Raw genomic sequence first — 13222 nt, 5'->3', positions numbered from 1 at the left:
ACTATTTTAAATAGCTGCAACATAACATACATAAGTAACAAACAGCATAATAACAGCATAGATGTAAACCAAGAAAGGCACACACTACATACACAAAGTCTAACCAGGCATTTTCTTCCTCAAGTAATTCTTATACAAAATCATGTCTGAAACCCAGAACACTACACATTTCCCCAGTTTTAGTTTAGAGATAAGGAAAGATTGGCCTGGCCCACTAGGATCCCTCTTTATGTTTGTGAACTTTATAGTCTATACATTTAGAGTGATGTGATAATCAAACACTCTAGAAGTCTAGAATGAAAGAGTATATAAGAGAATTGACAGCAACGTTCCCTCTCAGGAGCGCGCATGTGCAATTGCGCACTGCTCAAGCGTCCTCTGCGCACGGCAAATCTATGCCATGCACAAAATCAAATAAAAAAATAAGCGCATAACAATTTTCGACACGACACCGACACGACAGAGAAAACCGTTTTTTCGTCATCATTGTTCAGATATTGTAACGTCTGTCGAGACGCTTTGAGGACATGAATTCCATCCATCACTTTACTGAGCAAAACTCTTTACTGTCGGCCATAAACACATCACCAAAACATTAGTAAAAAAAATGATATCTAGCAAAACTGGTCATTTTCTGCAGTACAAACCAGACCAAAAGCAACTTTGTTATATCAACAGCAGCCGCTCGCTCTCTCACATGCGCCAACACTTGCACATATGGCACTTAGCCAGTGATGCCATTACAGCCACACAAAAAGTCGGACAACTCCAACACCACACATAAAGTGTCATTCCAGGTCGTTACACTATGATTTACCAATCAAATGTGTGCTTATTCTAGTGTCATTTATTAGGAATCTTAATTTATAAATATTAATCATTAAATGCTGTTAGTATATTAAATAAATACTAATAAAAATATATTTTTTACAAACAGGAAGTTGCAGGAATGTACACATGATCCCCTGCTTACATCTCATTGTGCAACATGTGAATGTTTTAATGGGAACTAAATGCAATGTCTGAAAGGGGTACAAATTATTTCCAAAGCAGGACCTCCACCCAGACAAACAATACAAGTACACAGTTCATGAAAAACAATATTTTTTGTTATTGTCATTATAAGTGGGCCTAAACACTTATATTAGAAATGGAAATGACTGCTGTCATTTGATTCTAATAATAAGAGAATGTTGTCTGTCTATCTGTGTTGGCCCTGTGATGAGGTGGGGACTTGTCCAGGGTGTACCCTGCCTTCCGCCCGAATGCAGCTGAGATAGGCTCCAGCGACCCCGAAAGGGACAAGCGGTAGAAAATGGATGGATGGATGGAGATGTAAGTTGTTATTTAGTGAGGTTTGGGACAGGTGTGCTGCTGATGTAGCCACAGTGTGCACGTCTAAAGTTGCTCACATGGACTCCACTCAATGCTCAGGGACTTTTTGCATTTGCTCACACATGAACAATTAGAGGGAACATTGATTGACAGAGTGTGTACCTTCAGCGGTGAATGGTGGTGGTGGTGGAGGTGAAGTGGCATCAGAGTCTCTGTCTCTCTTTACTAGCTTCGTCGAAGCATGTTGCTATGTAGCTTGTTTCAGCAGATTTGAATTGCTGTTTTGGGCAGTAGATGGCATCTTTGATCCAAAGCACAATTTACATTTAACTAAAATGTTATTTTCTTTGTGCTCGACAAAAGAAAAGTAGTGAAAATATCTCCATGTTAGCAAACTCGACTTCTGGCTCCGCCATGATCAGACACGCCCCCCCCCTTCGCTCCCCACACTCACACTCAGACACACCCACACAGAGCGCATGTCTCTCTCTCTTCTCTGGCTTGTGACACAAGAAGAATCAGAACGACACAGCAGCCCTCCGATAAAACACACTTTATACTACATAAAAAGTAATGTAAAATAACGCAGTAACGCATCATGTAGTAACGGTAACGGAGTTACTGAATATAAAAAAATAACGCGTTAGATTACTAGTTACCGCCGAAACTAACGGCGTTACAGTAACGCGTTACTTTGTAACGCGTTAGTCCCAACACTGGTCAAGACAAACCTGACTCATCGTGTAAATAAAAACTTCTCCCTTCGGCGTACTATGGATACCCCCGAACAATGTTCCCTCTAATTTTCCATCGGATTTGCAGGTGTGTAATTTGTTGTGAGTTTATAGTGTGTTGGTTTTGTTCTTTGAACAAGGTGATGTTCATGCACGGTTAATTTTGTGCACCAGTAAAAAAACATATAACTTTGTCTTGAATTGGAAAAAAAAAAACATTTTATTTTTCACTAGAGAAGGGTTCGGTGAATGCACATATGAAACTGGTGGGGTTTGGTACCTCCAACAAGGTTAAGAACCACTGGTTTAAAGGCCTACTGAAATGCGATTTTCTTATTTAAACGGGGATAGCAGGTCCATTCTATGAGTCACACTTGATCATTTCACGATATTGCCATATTTTTGCTGAAAGGATTTAGTAGAGAACATCGACGATAAAGTTCGCAACTTTTGGTCGCTGATAAAAAAGCCTTGCCTGTACCGGAAGTAGCAGACAATATGCGCGTGACGTCACAGGTTGTGGAGCTCCTCACATCTGCACATTGTTTACAATCATGGCCACCAGCAGCGAGAGCGATTCGGACCGAGAAAGCGACGATTTCCCCATTAATTTGAGCGAGGATGAAAGATTTGTGGATGAGGAAAGTGAGAGTGAAGGACTAGAGGGCAGTGGGAGCGATTCAGATAGGGAAGATGCTGTGAGAGGCGGGTGGGACCTGATATTCAGCTGTGAATGACTAAAACAGTAAATAAACACAAGACATATATATACTCTATTAGCCACAACACAACCAGGCTTATATTTAATATGCCACAAATTAATACCGCATAACAAACACCTTCCCCCTCCCGTCCATATAACCCGCCGATACAACTCAAACACCTGCACAACACACTCAATCCCACAGCCCAAAGTACCGTTCACCTCCCCAAAGTTCATACAGCACATATATTTCCCCAAAGTCCCCAAAGTTACGTACGTGACATGCACATAGCGGCACGCACGTACGAGCAAGCGATCAAATGTTTGGAAGCCGCAGCTGCATGCGTACTCACGGTACCGCGTCTGCGCATCCAACTCAAAGTCCTCCTGGTAAGAGTCTCTGTTGTCCCAGTTCTCCACAGGCCAATGGTAAAGCTTGACTGTCATCTTTCGGGAATGTAAACAATGAAACACCGGCTGTGTTATCCGGCACAACAGTCAGGAGGTGCATTCTACAGCGGGGGTGCGTTATCCGGCACAACACCTGCCGCAATACACCGCTTCCCACCTACAGCTTTCTTCTTTGCTGTCTCCATTGTTCATTGAACAAATTGCAAAAGATTCACCAACACAGATGTCCAGAATACTGTGGAATTTTGCGATGAAAACAGACGACTTAATAGCTGGTTATCATGCTGTCCCAAAATGTCCTCTACAATCCGTGACGTCACGCGCAGGCGTCATCATACCGAGACGTTTTCATCAGGATACTTCGCGCAAAATTTAAAATTGCACTTCAGTAAGCTAACCCGGCCATATTGGCATGTGTTGCAATGTTAAGATTTCATCATTGATATATAAACTATCAGACTGCGTGGTCGGTAGTAGTGGGTTTCAGTAGGCCTTTAAGGTAACCCTCTTTGGATAATTTTTTACACGGGTAAGTGTGCCATCTATTTCTTGAATCTCCGGCTCTTAGCTTTGTATGGACTCATTGATCGTTTACAAACTGAGTTCGGAGAGGAAGTGACGTCAGAAAGAACAACCCCACAGCCAGCTTCATAACAACCAGAGCTAACCACTGGAAAGATGGAGGCGAGTCATCCAGACAAGCCCGTGCTTCTCATTCTTCTACATGTACAGACGCTTGTGGAAATCACATCCTTAAGAGAAGAAAACGCGCGATTGCAGCTATTTGGGATACAACACTTCTCAGATGGCAAGAAAACTTTCGAATGTCCACGTCAGCTGTGATTCTACTTACCGAAAAACTTTGTCTATTTGTCGAAGGAGAGACAACGAAAATGTGGATGTGATAAAAAAGGTAGCGTGTGCTTTGTATTACCTGGCCGTCGAGGGAAGACTACAGAAAACATTGAATGCTTTTGGACTGGCAAAGCAGACTGTATCAGTTATTGTCCGCCACGTATGTCGCGGACTCAACGTCTAGGTCCAGAGTGTACAAAGTCACCAATAACGAATGGACTATTAAGGTGAAGGCAAAAGAGTGAGGAGTGTCCTCACCAGATATCTAGATCCCTAGATTGATTGATGTAAAATGTTCTTTATCACATTGTTTACGTGTCTAATAAAGATTTGATTAATGTATGATGTCTCATGTGTGATTCACTACAATAGGGCCCCACAGAACACTGGATTCCAGTTAATTGAAATACCACAACCCTGGATATTGTTCAGATAAGTTAAATTGAATCTAAGAACTTGCACACAAAGCAACAGTGGAGGTGACTATGACGTGCACATTTCCCGCGCATGCGTACTAGGTCGCGTTGCGCCTGCGGACGGGGCGGGGGGGTCTTAAACGACCATTGTGTGTGTGTAAGGCTAGGTGGGATTTACCCTGGATAACCTTAGTGTAAACGGGGCCTGAGCATAATTATTACCTTTTGTAAAAACAGGATGCATGATACAAGCTCTTGTGCTGTGAACCTAATGATTTGGCCTGTTTTGGTGTTAACTAGAATTGTTTTGGTACATTTGGTTACGTAGGCGTGCAATGCAAATGACACCTACACTGTGAAAGTATTTTTTTTTCCAAGGTCAGGATAAATCAACAGAAATTACACAGCTGCCAAAAGCCATTACTGCACAATCATGCAAAACAGGGCCCGCCCCACAAGGCAAAGCAAACACACACACATATATACAGACTCTAACACACACACACACACACACACACACACACATGCATGCTGCGAAGCAAACAAAGTCAGTGTCACAGTGGCTCATCATCCCCCACACACACTTTCACTTATATTATCACTTAACATTCACTCAGTCCTTCATTCCTAGTATGGAGCCAGAAAATTTAACCCAAGTAATATCTTGTCAAAATCCTTGATTAACTCCCAGCGACCTCTCACAGCGGGGGTCCCTCGGCTATTTCACGCCTGTTCAGCCGTGCAGGTTGCACGCAGGTAAAAATCCATGTAACACTAATCCACACTATGAAATTGCGTTGACAGAGACAAACCTCAGCAAAGACTTCAAGTATTGCCAAATTGTGTTTTTGTATTGTTTATCAGCCATGCCTAGTCAAGGCTTCCTTGCTGATATGCTAATGATGCTTATGATGAATGGAAGTTCACTTAAAAGTGAGTTAGGGAGGGTTCGTGGGGGTCCTCGGGAGTCTTCTTGTGATCTGGAACGTTTTAGTTGCAACTCGAGGTGTCCTGATACCATTTTTCTACTTCTGTCACCAAATCACCAATATGATTCCCGACTGCGGCCACCGCTGCTGCTCACTGCTACCCTCACCTCTCAGGGGGTGGAACTAGGGCAGGGGTCGGCAACCCGCGGCTCCGGAGCCGCATGCGGCTCTTTGATCACTCTGATGCGGCTCAGCTGCATACTTGCCGACCCTCCCGATTTTCCCGAGAGATTTCAGAAATCTCCTGGGATTAATATTCTCCGATTTTCACCCTAACAATAACAACCACCCCAACCCTGCTCCCCCACACATCATCCCCCCCCCCCCCCTTCGTGCGTCGGTTGAGGTGGGTGGGGTTTGGTACCGGGGGTGTATAATGTAGCCCGGAAGAGTCAGGGCTGCATGGGATTCTGGGTATTTGTTCTGTTGTGTTTATGTTGTGTTACGGTGCAGATGTTCTCCAGAAATGTGTTTGTCATTCTTGTTTGATGTGGATTCACAGTGTGGCGCATATTAGTAAGAGTGTTAAAGTTTATACCGCCACCGTCAGTGTAACCTGTGTGGTTGTTGAACAAGTATGCCTTGCTGTCATTTAAGTGAGCAAGAAGAAGTCCCATCCCACGTGTGGCTGAGCCGGCACGCTGGATGTAGTGGCCGCTAAATGCTGTACCATCACGGCACGTTCGAGAGAACAGTTGCCTGGAAATTTGTAGTAAGCTGGATAAATCGGGAAGGTTGAAAAGTATGACGCTGTCAAGCGCCATCCATACAAAACTCGAGACGCTTGGTTTATACATAGCACAAAGCAAAAAAAAACTTGGATGCAGTGTCATTTCATTTTAAATTTCAAAAGTTCTTTGTGGCTCCCATTGATTTCTTTGATTTGTGAAACTGGTCAAAATGGCTCTTTGACTGGTAAAGGTTGCCGACCCCTGAACTAGGGGATGGGTCAAATGCAGAGGGTAATTTCACCACACCTAGTGTGTGTGTGTGTGACTATCATACAGGGGGCGGTATGGCGTAGTGGGTAGAGCGGCCGTGCCAGAAACCGGAGGGTTGCAGGTCCGCTCCCCGCCTCTTGACATCCAAATCGCTGCCGTTGTGTCCTTGGGCAGGACACTTCACCCTTGCCCCCTGCGCCGCTCACACTGGTGAATGAATGATGAATGAATGATAGGTGGTGGTCGGAAGGGCCATTGGCGCAAACTGGCAGCCTCGCTTCCGTCAGTCTACCCCAGGGCAGCTGTGGCTACAAATGTAGCTTACCACCACCAGGTGTGAATGAATGATGGGTTCTCACTTCTCTGTGAGCGCTTTGAGTATCCAATAATAGAAAAGCGCGATATAAAATCTAATCCATTATTATTTATTATTATTATCAGTGGTACTTTAACTTTTTTTAACTTTCTGATATAATACTGATATTGGAGCCTTGGGTATTGGCCGAGTACAATAATCCGATACAATATCAGCAGGAATCATGGTACATACTTGTATTATCTTGTATTGAGGGATGTTAGAAAAGGTTTGGCCTGGTGAAATTATTCGGAGAACAATAGTAGGTATGAAAAACGCTAACCTTATGACCTAGTGGTCATAATATTTTTCAGCCTGGCCACACCTGGTAGTGGTTCTCAATCAGCTGGCTTCTATAAATGCCTTCCTCGCCCTTTCGTCAGTGCTCGAGGATTATTTTGTGTTAAATGTCACATACTGTCTGGCTCTCCTCATTTGCTGTTTATTGTTTTCGTGCACTTCCCTGCTGCACCACGTGCCATTTTGTGGACATTAAAAGACTCTTACCTGTACGTCGTTGTCGTCCTGTCCCCTGCTTCTTGGGGTCACAACTACCGCAGCCATGCGAGTCCGTGACAGAAACCATGAGCCAGAAGGTGACCACGCGGAGCCGACGTTTTGGACCGCACATTTCCTGGAGGACCTGAAGGCCAGGTTTGGGAAGTTCCAACCCACGGCAAGCTCACTCCTTATCCGCCCGGCTTGGCCGCTGGCCTCCGCTCTTCCAGTGGGACTTTTGACGCCGCTTCCTGCCTCGTCTCAAGTGGGTCTACCGACGACGCCACGTCCAGCTCGTCCCCCAGACCAGCCTCTTCCTGCTAGTCCGGTGATGGCTCCTTTGGAGCCCACCGTGCTGTCCATGCTGGCATACTGTTGGGACTCTGTACAGGATGTGCCACTGTCTCTCCTCCTGGCCCCCCTATCCCCTTCCCTGGCTTTTACAGAGGGGGGACGCCACCAACCAAGAGCTCCTTCCTCCGATAAAGAGAAGCGTTTGGCATCCGCTTTGTGAGAGGGGTGCTACTACTAGCAGATGTGTTGCGGAAGACTCACAGCTTTGCTTATTGTCTTCAGCGGGTCGTCCCATGACACCGCCATCATCGTCTGCAGCGGGTCGTCCCACAACGCGGTCATCATCGTCTCCAGCGGGTTGTCTCCAGCGGGTCCTCTCACAACTCCGCCATCATGCTTTCCAGCGGGTCATCCCACGACGCCGCGATCATCATCGTCGCCTCCTCGACCTTCAGCTTTCCTGCCGCACAAGTGGCCATCAGCCGCCCTCATGCGACCTCCTCGTCGGCCAAGGAAGTGCCCATTCCATGGACACTCTTTGCGACGCCAGGGCATGGACCTTCACGGCGACTGAGAAGCCGTCTTCACTCAGGTCAGCCTTCTCAGCAACCACAAATGTGGCCTTTTCGTGGACGCCGTTCGCGCTATCGGCAGCGATACCCAGGACCGTGGAACTTTGTAACTGCTGGTGCGCCACTGGCACTCAGGTCTGCTACTTCGTTGGCCATGCAGTGGCAGTTCCATGGTCGCCCGCCTCACCAGCTGCAGCGGCGTTCAACCCGTCGCTGCCACCTGACTCTCCCTCGCTGGCTGCGGGGACACAAGGCTTGGCGAACCCGCCGCCTGTGACTTTGAACCTTGTTCCTTTTTCGTTGGGACGTCTTGAAATCGTCTCTATAGGGACAATCTGTCACATCACGTCTTATATTTCCTTAGTTTGTGTTTATTTCCTGTAGAGCGCTCTTATTTTTGGTTCATTTTCCTGCATGTCTCCCTGAGCTGATTGGCTGCCTGGCCACACCTGGTAGTGGTTGTCAATCAGCTGGCTTCTAGAAATGCCTGCCTCGACCTTTCGCCAGTGCTCGAGGATTATTTTGTATTAAATGTCACATACTGTCTGGCTCTCCTCATTTGCTGTTTATTGTTTTCATGTCCTTCCCCGCTGCACCTCATGCCATTTTGTGGACATTAAAAGACTTTTACCTGTACCTCATCCTCGTGTCTCCTGCATCTTGGGGTCACAACTACCGCAGCCATGCCAATCTGTGACAGATACTTCCTAATAAACTTCTGCCTTGGAGATTTTGTAAGTGTAAGTCAGTGTTTTTCAACGACTGTGCTGCGGCACACTAGTGTGCCGTGAGATACAGTCTGGTGTGCATTGGGAGATTATCTAAATTCACCTATTTGGGTTAAAAAAGTATTTTTTGCAAACCAGTAATTATAGTCTGCAAATGATGTGTTGTTGTTGAGTGTCGATGCTGTCTAGAGCTCGGCAGAGTAACCGTGTAATACTCTTCCATATCAGTAGGTGGCAGCCGGTTGCTAATTGCTTTGTAGATGTCGGAAACAGCGGGAGGCAGTTTGAAGATAAAAAGGTGTCTAATGCTTAAATCAAAAAAAAACAAACAGGTGAGTGCCCCTAAGAAAAGGCATTGAAGCTTAGGGAAGGCTATGCAGAACGAAACTAAAACTGAACTGGCTACAAAGTAAACAAAAACAGAATGCTGGACGACAGCAAAGACTTACTGGGAGCAAAGACGGCGTCCACAATGTACATCCGAACATGACATGACAATCAACAATGTCCCCAAAAAGAAGGATAAAAACAACTGAAATATTCTTGATTGCTAAAACAAAGTAGATGCGGGAAATATCGCTCAAAGGAAGACATGAAACTGCTACAGGAAAATACCAAAAAAAAGAGAAAAAGCCACCAAAATAGAAGCGCACGACAAGAACTAAAACACTACACACAGGAAAACACCAAAAAACTCCAAATAAGTCAGGGCGTGATGTGACAGGTGGTGACAGTACACCTACATTGAGACAAGAGCTATAGTGATGCATGCTTGGTTATGGTTTAAAGTCATATCCAACAATTGCAACAACGAGTTTTTACTGTCAACTGAGTTTCGTTTTTTAGTGATTTCTGCTGGTGGTGTGCCTCCGGGTTTTTTCAACGCAGAAAATGTGCCTTGGCTCAAAAAAGGTTGAAAAACACTGGTGTAAGTAATATGCAACTATAATTATTTGATACTTGTTTACATTGAAAAAGGCTTTAGACTGCAATATTTTTCAATAAAGGACACTTACAGTATTACTTGTGACAAGCTTTTTTGCTTTTTGCTGCTGTGTCGCTGCAAGCTTCTAGTAGCCTATAGCTTACCATGTTTACCATTTGTAGATTACTTCACTAAAATATAAAAAGACCAACCTTGTGCATATTAGAAGACATTTATGACTGACAATGAACATTATTGCACTACAAATGGAGCAAAAAAAACCTATATTCATTATGACTTAAACAATAATTACCTCATTATCAACAATACAGTTGTTTCAAATGCAACAATACAGTTGTTTCAAATGCAACAATACATATACGTAATGATAACTTGAAATACAAAAGAAAGTGGATAAATGGAGAAGAAGAAAGAGAAACGAACTGTATTAACCTTGTAGATTGTTATAGTACCATAGGTTAAGCTTTGTCAGTTTGCAATGTTTTGCCCAGTTTCTCCTCGAGGAACAACATTAATATATGTTTGATGAAACGTGATCATATGCATGAGTGTACATATGTATATGTACATGTATATGTACAGTATGTGTATATGTAAATTTGTACAGTGAATGTGTGTGTGGATGTAAGTACCATGAATGTGTTTGTATGTACTGTATTTGTGTATGTATGTGGGAGCTTATGTACGTATGTATGTATGTATGTATGTATGTATGAATGAAAGAATATACGTATGTGTGTATGTATGAATGAATAAATGTGTGTATGTGACTATGTTTGTGAATTTCTATGTACAATATATTTGTCTCCCAGTGTGTGCGGGAAACAAAGTCCCAGCCACTTAGAACCCAACCCAAAACAGCAGGTGCGGTGAAAAACCCCCCCAAAAAACTGTCACCTTCCTAACATATTTAACTATAACATATTGCTGGGTATTGTGTCCAAACAGCTACATTTTTGTTTTATCTGACATCACATGGACAAAGGTAAGACCTTCTGGAGGAAAGTTCTGTGGTCAGATGAAACACAAATTTAGGTGTTTGGCCACAATAATATGTGTTTGGCCACAATAATATGTTTGGAGGAGAAAAGGTGAGGCCTTTAATCCCAGGAACAGCATACCTACCGTCAAGCATGGTGGTGGTAGTATTATGCCCTGGGCCTGTTTTGCTGCCAATGGAACTGGTGCTTTAAAGGGGACAATGAAAAAGGAGGATTACCTCCAAATTCTTCAGGACAACCTACAAAATCATCAGCCCGGAGGTTGGGTCTTGGGCGCAGTTGGGTGTTCCAACAGGACAATGACCCCAAAGACACCTCAAAAGTGGTAAAGGAATGGCTAAATCAGGCTAGAATTAAGGTTTTAGAATGGCCTTCCCAAAGTCCTGACTTAAACGTGTAGACAATGCTGAAGAAACAAGTCCATGTCAGAAAACCAACACATTTAGCTGAACTGCACCGATTTTGTCAAGAGGAGTGGTCAAAAATTCAAGCAGAAGCTTGTGGATGGCTACCAAAAGCGCCTTATTGCAGTGAAACTTGTCAATGGACATGTAACCAAATATTAACATTGCTGTATGTATACTTTTGACCCAGCAGATTTGGTCACATTTTCAGTAGACCCATAATAAATTCATAAAAGAACCAAACTTCATGAATGTTTTTTGTGACCAACAAGTATGTGCTCCAATCACTCTATCACAAAAAATGAAGAGTTGTAGAAATAATTGGAAACTCAAGACAGCCATGACATTATGTTCTTTACAAGTGTATGTAAACTTTTGACCACGACTGTATATTCTGTTATTTCTCTGGTACTGAATTGGTTGATTTAGTCACACCATACATATTTTTGACGTCGTCTTATATCCAGGGTAGTCTTATGTTTCGGCTCAATAAAAACAGTCTGATCCAATCGTTCCTTTTCAGACGATCCAGCCAATCTATCCTGACTCCTTTCATTACCCCCTTCTCCTCCCCACACACCAATATCCCTGAATCCAATTTTCACCTTTTCACTTCACCACTCACTCGCCCCTGTCAAGCATCAACCTGACACTGCAAACATCCTTCAGAAACGGCACACAATGCACGATTCCATGCCTAATACAGATCACAAAAATGTTACTGTAGCTCCTGCGCACTCACATGCACAACGCTGACACAAATACACGTGGATGCAACAAAAGCGCATGCGTTGCCAGATGCTGAGGCTGATGCTGCCCCAGTTCGTTGGCAATTTGCTGCCCCCTGCTGTGAGGAAACATGAGAAGAAACCTCTGACCCTGGGTTGTACTAATAGGGGATGAAAAGACACAAGCAGTCGAAACAAAACATACTTGCTGGTTTGTCATAAATAACATACTCATAAAGTAAGGGATTCGATCGGGTAGCGTGTGTGGCAAATATTCCAAAACAAAACACATACTTTTAAATTCGGCTCTGTTTCTAAGCTTAGATTTCCCAGAAAAAAAATATATTTTAAAGAGCACTGAGCACACACGTACGGAGTGAGGGAGCAGAGCAGTGTACAGGAGAACTGGGGTTGGTTGTCAACTTGTCACAATTTAAACACATTGTTTATAAAGAAAACATATTTCAATATTATTTTCATGGTGACAAACGCTACGTTCACACTGCAGGGTAAAATGTCAGATTCAGATTTTTTGGGCAAAATCCAATCTTTCTAGTGACTGTTCACATTGCAGAAATAATGCGATTTCTAGTGTGAATGCAATCAGACCCGCATGTGGACTTGGCGTCATGACATTGCACGCACTGCAGTGTTTACGGAAGTAAACACTGCATATTTAAACAGGCCTGGGCAATTATTTTGACGCGGGGGGCCAAATTTAGAGAAATAAATGTGTGTGGGGGCCGGTATATCTATCTATGTATACATATATATATATATATATATATATATATATATATATATATATATATATATATATATATATATATATATATATATATATATATAGACGGCGTGGCGCAGTGGAAGAGTGGCCGTGCGCAACCCTAGGGTCCCTAGTTCAATCCCCACCTAGTACCAACCTCGTCATGTCCGTTGTGTCCTGAGCAAGACACTTCACCCTTGCTCCTGATGGGTGCTGGTTAGCGCCTTTCATGGCAGCTCCCTCCATCAGTGTGTGAATGTGTGTGTGAATGGGTAAATGTGGAAGTAGTGTCAAAGCGCTTTGAGTACCTTGAAGGTAGAAAAGCGCTATACAAGTACAACCCATTTATTATCATTTATATATATATATACTGTATATATATATATATATATATATATATATATATATATATATATATATATATATATATATATATATATATATATATACACACACATAGAGTATATATATATATATACTGTATGTATATATATATACATATATATATATATATATATGCATATATATATATATATACATGCATAT

This window comes from Nerophis lumbriciformis, linkage group LG03 (assembly GCF_033978685.3).
Source record: "Nerophis lumbriciformis linkage group LG03, RoL_Nlum_v2.1, whole genome shotgun sequence".
Taxonomy (NCBI): domain Eukaryota; kingdom Metazoa; phylum Chordata; class Actinopteri; order Syngnathiformes; family Syngnathidae; genus Nerophis; species Nerophis lumbriciformis.
Note: the sequence above shows the minus strand (reverse complement) of the source record.